Consider the following 7,610-nt stretch of genomic DNA (forward strand, 5'->3'; position numbering starts at 1 on the left):
TTTTTCCCTATATATACCCCCGAAACACAGACGTAATTTTTAGCAGAGGAACGGAAATAATAAGGAAGGGAGAAGAAAAAAAGAAAGGAAAAGAAGAAGAAGGATAATGTATTTTGGTTTATTTCTTTTTAAATAGAATGTAGAGTCTTGTTAGTAATTTTATTATTTGAGAGTTATTTTGTTAGGTTATTAATTTTGTTAGCTTCGAATGAAAAATTTTGCATTAAAATTTTATATAATTTTTTACATTTCAAACTGTTTTAAGAAATTTGAAATTTTTAATGATCTAGTATTGAAGATGGATAATCGTTTTTGTATGCGTTTATTTCGATGGAGAAATTTTGACAACAACCGTGGGATGTATATTTAAATGTCGCAAACAAGTAGCAATGAGATTTAATAGAAATATCTCGTTTGATGATATGAAGGAAAAATTAGTGAAAAAATTTATAGACGTTGTGGAAGAAGGATATCAAAAGTTTTCTACAAGTTTCCAGTTTCGAAAGATCCAATAAAATTTACCGAAATGGAACTTGTAGACGATGAAGACGTGGAGACAGTGGTCGCTCTTTATTGTGGAACTCGGAGCAACCAAAATGCACCGATTCAGTTATTTGCTGAGTTAGCCGGTGTGGAGGCAACTGAAGATCCCACTCCATTAGGTGAAGAAGGTGGTTCCGGTATCGTATGTTGATAGTCAATCAACTATACACGGGATCGATATTAATCTTAATGCTGCATCCGAGACTGATGTGATTGGTGATGATGTATACTATAGTAGTGATCCTGTTGATTACGAAGTTGATAGTGAGAGTGATCCCGACGTGGACGAGGTCCCAGATGATATTGACGACGAAGGCGTGAATGAGGATGGAAACATTAACGCGTCTTCAGTCAGAAACCAGATTCGTCGTATTGTGATACACAATAATCTTGGGGCACACATGTCTCGGATAGACCTCGATGCGGTACGGACAGTCGAGTTTCTGGAGTACCCTAAAATACTACCTGCTCACCGAGTGGCCGTATATTCTGATCCAGATGAGTTGTTCGTGGGCCAGAGATTTGAAAGTAAGGAAGAATGCATATTTGCCATTAAGCGATATAGCATGAATATATCAGTAGATTACAAAGTCATCGTGTCTAAACCAACATTATATATTGGAGAGTGTTGGAGGTCGGCAGAAGGCTGCAATTGGCGGATACGAGCTGCATTTATTCAGAAGTCGCAGATGTGGGAGATACGAAAATTTGTTGGGCTTCACACATGCACTTCAACACGTATGATAGAAGATCATCGAAAACTTGATTCCAAAACTATCTGTATGTGCATCATGCCAATGGTGAAAGACATGTCGACCATTAAAGTTTCGGTACTGATTGCTGAAATACAAGCACGATTCTGGTATCGAGTATCATACCGGAAGGCATGGATAGTTAAACAGATGGAAATGGAGCAATTGTACGGAGATTTCGATGCATCGTACAATGAGTTACAGGGATGGATAGCCGCTATAAGGGAACACGTGTCGGGGACTATCATTGAGTTCCAGACACGATCTTATTACGGGCCGGATGACCAACTACAATCGAGAAAAAGAATTTTCCATCGGATGTTCCGGAAGTTTGATCAATGCGTGCGCGCATTTCCCCACTGCAAACCGTTTGTGCAAGTAGATGGAACCTAGCTATATGGAAAATACACACAGATCCTACTTTTTACGGTTGCTCAAGATGGCAACAGGAACGTGCTCTCGATAGCATTTGCCATCGTCGATAAGGAGAACATGGAATCGTTGGAGTTCTTCCTTACCAACCTGTGGAGGTATGTTATTAGCAACGATAATATTTGCATCATCTCTGATAGAGAGATGATTAATTGCAGCCATTAGGCGTTTCGGTGTACCATGGAGATTTGTTTACTGCATCCGGCACATCATGGCTAACTTCCAGCGAGATTATAAGAATGCAGACTGGAAGATACAAGTTGTGAGAATGGGTAAAGAATTACCTTATCTTTTTAATATAAGTTTTAATGTTTTAAAGCAATACTGTAACTTATATTTTCTTAATACATATGCAGCGCACGAGCTAGAGCCACACATTTTTTGCCAAAGAATGACCCGACTTGAGAGTGACATGGAGGGTCAAAGCAACACATCTTTCCAGCAGTGGTTGGGTACCATGGAGCCATGGCAATGGTCTCAAAGTTTTGACGAGGGCTTTCGTTATGGTCAAATGACCACAAACTTAGTGGAGGGGATCAACGCTGTGTTATTAACAATTTCATCTCTCTTCTTGGCTACGTTCTATAGGTTGGCTACCTTGATGCCAAGAATGGGTCAGCAACAAGTGAACCAGATGGAGGCGGGACACGTCTTTGTCGAAGATGTTACGGATGCAAGGGTTGCAAATCGTCGGATGGCAAGGTCGACGATAGTAGAAGTATATTCAAGACATAATGAAACGTTTCGAGTTACAGAGACCATCGGTCATCGACCCGGTATACCACATAGGTCCTACGGAGTTGATCTCCGAAATAAACGGTGCGACTGCAAGAGGTTTCAAACACTTCATTATCCATGTGCACATGTCGTGGCAGCTTGTGCTAAAGTTAGACTCAATGTAGAACAATTTATTGATGAAGTGTACACCATGGAACGCACGTTGCGTGTATGGGAAAACGATTTCCCCGTGCTTCCTGACGTATCTACTTAGGAGGTACCTCCAACGACCTTCGAGCTTATCCCAAACAAAAGGTTGCGTAGGAACCCAAAAGGTCGTCCGCAATTATTCAGAATCCATAACGAAATGGACATTAGGGAGAAATCCGACGGGAAGTTGTGTGGCGTATGCAGATTAGCTGGTCATAATCGGAGTAAATGCCCGCTCCGAAACTACCATGTTGGACAATCGTCTTAATCGGGTAGAAATTGATATGTAGTTCATTGCATGTTGAGAGGATTGAATCACAAATTTGTCTACAATTTGTTGTAGTTATGGAGCAATTTGAAATTGCAAAATAAAAAAAAACCATAAAATTTTATTTACATAAAAGGCAAAAAGTCATTATATAAGTACACAGTTGACTATTTAAATTGCAAACGCAAAAAAAATTATCTCCATCTGATAAATAAAATGCCAACAAAATTCATTACATAAATATGAGGTTGTTTATATTACAAAACCCCCTAAAATTAATAGTTTGATGGTGTGGTTCTAGGGGTATATTTTTGTCGAGCTCAACGCTCACGTTGCGGGCGATTACGCTGATCAACTTTCTCATCCGTATGTTGGGGTGTGTGAAACATAGATGAAAAATCATGTCTCAAATGCCATCGATGAACTTGAGTCGGGAGGAGTGGAGTACGACGGCGGATACGGGCCGGAAGGAGCGGAGTACTGAGGTGGATACGAGCCCGCGAAATAGTCATCGCCCCCCAAATCTGGATGATAAGAACTATCCCTAGAATGTAGTTCTGTCTCTGCCTCCGGCTCCGGCTCTAGCTCTGGCTCCGGCTTCGGCTCCGGCTCTTGCTCTGGTGCATGATGCGGATCTGGAAGGGGTTGCCTAATTCGTATCGTATGCGGAGGGACTACCATCGACCGCCCACCAAATAGAAATGATTTCCCTATCTCACAGTACCACTGTATGTACTCTAACGAGGGCTACAAATCCCGAGCACGATCCATCTGAGGTACCCTTATGAACCGGTTGTTCCACATCGTAATATATTCTTCATGCAGTTCTCCCCAATTATCTCCATACCTCCCCCTCTTGCTCATCCTATGGATCTCCCCCAATTGTACTGGCAGTGTCGGGATATACTGTATGCAATCGAACTGCCGGAGTACTCGATTGCCATGATACCACTCTACTACGTGAAAATTGATAACGGGTGCGCTAATGCACCATAGGTTTGAGTGGACGTGGGAAGATGAGGGGATAACTACCATAATTTTTGGAACAGAATACGACATCCAAATGAACTGCACAGTTAATAACATTGTTATATTAACGCGGGTCGAGTGAGATAAAATAATAAAATTAAGTTTATATTGGAAAAACCTACCCCCTCTCCAGCATGATTCCCAATCATTAGACGGTATATCAGAACTGTGTATGACCTCCCGATACCCCGATTAGTACTCCATCTATGAAAACAAATTGTTAGAATAATATAATATAAAAAAGTCAACTAATTATTATAACGAGTAAAAATTCATCACCTATTAATGAGTGGAAATATATATGATTGGTGACTAATGGATGCCAAGAATGACATCCAGTAAAGTGCCCACGACTGCAGCAGTATGAGGCATCCACCTATGTCCATTGTAGAAGGATCTATCGTCCGACAAAGTTCGTGATACAGCATGGCTAAAACTGCGGACCCCCAACTGTATGAACAATTGTTATGAAAATTGGATAATAGGGGTAAGTACATCAAGTGGACCTTACTGTCATTTGCATCCGGCATGAATACACCCCCTATAAGGTGCATAATGTAAGCTCGAACGGCTTGCATCACCTCTCATTCATTGGCAGTACTCAGCAAATGCTCAAAATTGGACTTTAGCCATGACAATCTCAAACTGGTAAATTTCCCCTCACTTGGCGAGCGTCCAAGTAATTCATAGCAAATGCCTCTTTTCGCCCGAGCTGTACTGCAACATCCTCTACAGTGACAGTACACTTTTCGCACGACAAATAAAATGTGTGGGTCTCCGGACACCATCGCTCGACTAAATCGAAAATCAAGTCGTATCGCAGATCAAAAGTTCGGATCAATGCCATTGATTAGAACCCGGCAAACTCTAAGTAGTATTAGGCGTTCATCTGGCAGAAACCCTATACTATTAACACGGCCCCTCAATACGCGGTACGAACCCTGACATTATTAAATTAGCAAAATAGTTAATACAATATAATTTAATTCAACAAATAATATGAGTATCAAATAAAAATTTTATTACCATCTCATTAATAGTACTTGATATGTGATTATTATTAATCAGAGAACCCATTTCCTGCAAATCGCAATTAAAAAATGAATTCATTTAATTTGTTTCAAAAAATCAATAAATACTGTTAAATAAATAAAAATCAAATAAAATTACATTATATAAAAATTACATTATATAAAAATTAAATGAGTTAACATCAACTATTTGATTAAAAAGTCATTATAATTAAACTTTTAATAAAATGAATTTTAATTTTTATAAACTTATATGTTAAACTCACCAAATACTAAACTAAAACAACAATTTATAACTTAATCCTAAATTACTAATAAATTAATTTTAATATAATTACAAACACAAAAATTTATAACATAATCCTAAATTACTAACAAATTAATTATAAAACAATTACAATATTCATACAAAATTACAATATTCATACAAAAATTACAATATTCATACAAAATACTAATCCAAAACTATAAACACTAAACATAAATAATTTATAATTAATAATTAATAACAAAAAATTCACAATATCTTAATTAAACTCTTTAAATTATAAACAAAATTATTTACTAAAATAATACATTACCTTTTTTTTTCTTTCTTCTTCTTTTTCTCTTCTTCTCATTTCTCTTTTTTTTTCTCTCTACCGTCCATGGAAGGGCTTGGGGACCATTTACTTATACGCTGGAAAATTGTGGTGTTGAAGGGACAACACCATGCTGCTTTTGCAGCGGTGTAGTGGTAAGCAGAAGGCGGTGCTGCCATGCCATTGACGCTTCCCTATGAGGCACTTTTAATGGCGTCTCCCTATGAGGCTCAATTAGTGGCGCCTACCTGACAGGCGCCACCCGAAAACCCATTTTCCTTTTGTATTTTGACCCATTGACCGTATTTTGACCCGTATTTATATTTAAATATTTTTTAAAAAATAAAAAAAATAAAATTTTATTAAAAAATTAATATTTTTTAATTCATTGGCGCCTCTGAGATAGGCGTCATTACAAAAAATGTACCATTTCCGTAAATAATCTATCTGACAATCTATTTCAGTACTAAATTTTTTTAACCTATTTCTGTAAAAAACCCTGCAAAAGCATAACATGTGTGATGCATTATAAATAGATTATGGAAGACTTATCTCTTACAAGGTAAAGAAGATAGAATATGAAGAGTTCTTGACACCATAAAGATTACATGGCTAAAAATGGTAAGGTGTACATTTCAAATGGAATATAGGATGTGTGTTTTATATTACGAAGAAACATTAAAATTTATTAATATTTTAGTGTCATGGGTCGTGAATCAAATCTTGTGATAATTGTGCAAAAAGTGTCTCATAGAGGTTAATTGATGAAATGGGGCTCATATAACCTGATGGAACCCATGGGAAAACCTATCTACTTAAAGCCTTGGTAGCCCAATGAAACACTCCAGTAAAACTAAAGTTACCAGGGTAAATAGTGTAAATCCTAAAGGGATAAGATTGTATAGAGTTTAAAACATTTAGGACTCTCAATTGTAGATAGGCTCTAATCTTGACCGTCGATCTAACTCAATTTATACCGTTGGTTTTAAGGGAGCTCAACTATAAATAGAGTCTTTCCCCCTCATTTGTAAGCATTCCATTCATAGTTGTGAATATATTTGAGAACATTTACTCAAGCACTTGGTGTGTTATTTTCCTTTGGCTTTTTTGTTCTTCGTTGCTCTTTCGTCTCGAGTGTGCTTCTGCTATATTTTTGGTGCCTTAGAGAATTTCTGCGAGAATTCTCACTTTTGCAAGAGTTAGGCTGACTTAGGCAAATTCGAAGCAAATAAATAGCCTAAGGTCGCACGGTTTACGAGACTAAAGTTCTAGTCTCGTGATAGTTAGTATCAGAGCTAAGGTTCAAAGGCGGGGTTGAGATGACAAAAGGAGGAGACGAGTAGAATATCCCAATGGAGACTCGTGGGAGGTTTAGGAAAAATAACAGATCGAGGGATATGCTGTCGACTTTGGAAAGTTGTATGGTCCATCTCGAGAAATGCATAGGTGAAGTGAACGAAACACTTGAGTTAGTGGAGACATGCACTGATGAGTTAGATCCAAGGGGAGAACAGTTCAAGGAATATGTGACGGAGGTCCTTAGTTCCAATATGGACACATTGCAAGCGCTTTTTGACACTGTTGTGGGTAAGCTGACTTGTTCGCAACGGAATGTGCAAGTATACATAGTCGTTAACAAGTAATAAGTGAGTAAAAGAGTATCGTTTCCATAGTGACTGTATTGATAATCAATAATTTTAAAATTAATATTTAACAAGTTGGTTATAAAAATAAAATATTTGAAAGTGTGTGAATGATCTAATTAACTTAAATTAACAACTAATATGCAAATGAGAATAAAATAAAATGCAATAAAATGTTTAAGCAAGAATTCACAAGATTTAATAATAACATGAATAAGCTAGAACAATTACAACTCTTGATTTAATTCACTTACAATTATGCTAAACAAATTTTTCAAAAAATTTCATGGCAACTCGATTATCTATTAACTCAAAACCTAAAATTCATAAAATTTGTCAAGTCTTATGTTTGTCACTTAGAAAAACTTTCATATGTTTATGACAAAATTTAACTAAGGATTATA

This window comes from Gossypium raimondii, chromosome 12 (genome assembly GCF_025698545.1).
Source record: "Gossypium raimondii isolate GPD5lz chromosome 12, ASM2569854v1, whole genome shotgun sequence".
Taxonomy (NCBI): Eukaryota; Viridiplantae; Streptophyta; class Magnoliopsida; order Malvales; family Malvaceae; genus Gossypium; species Gossypium raimondii.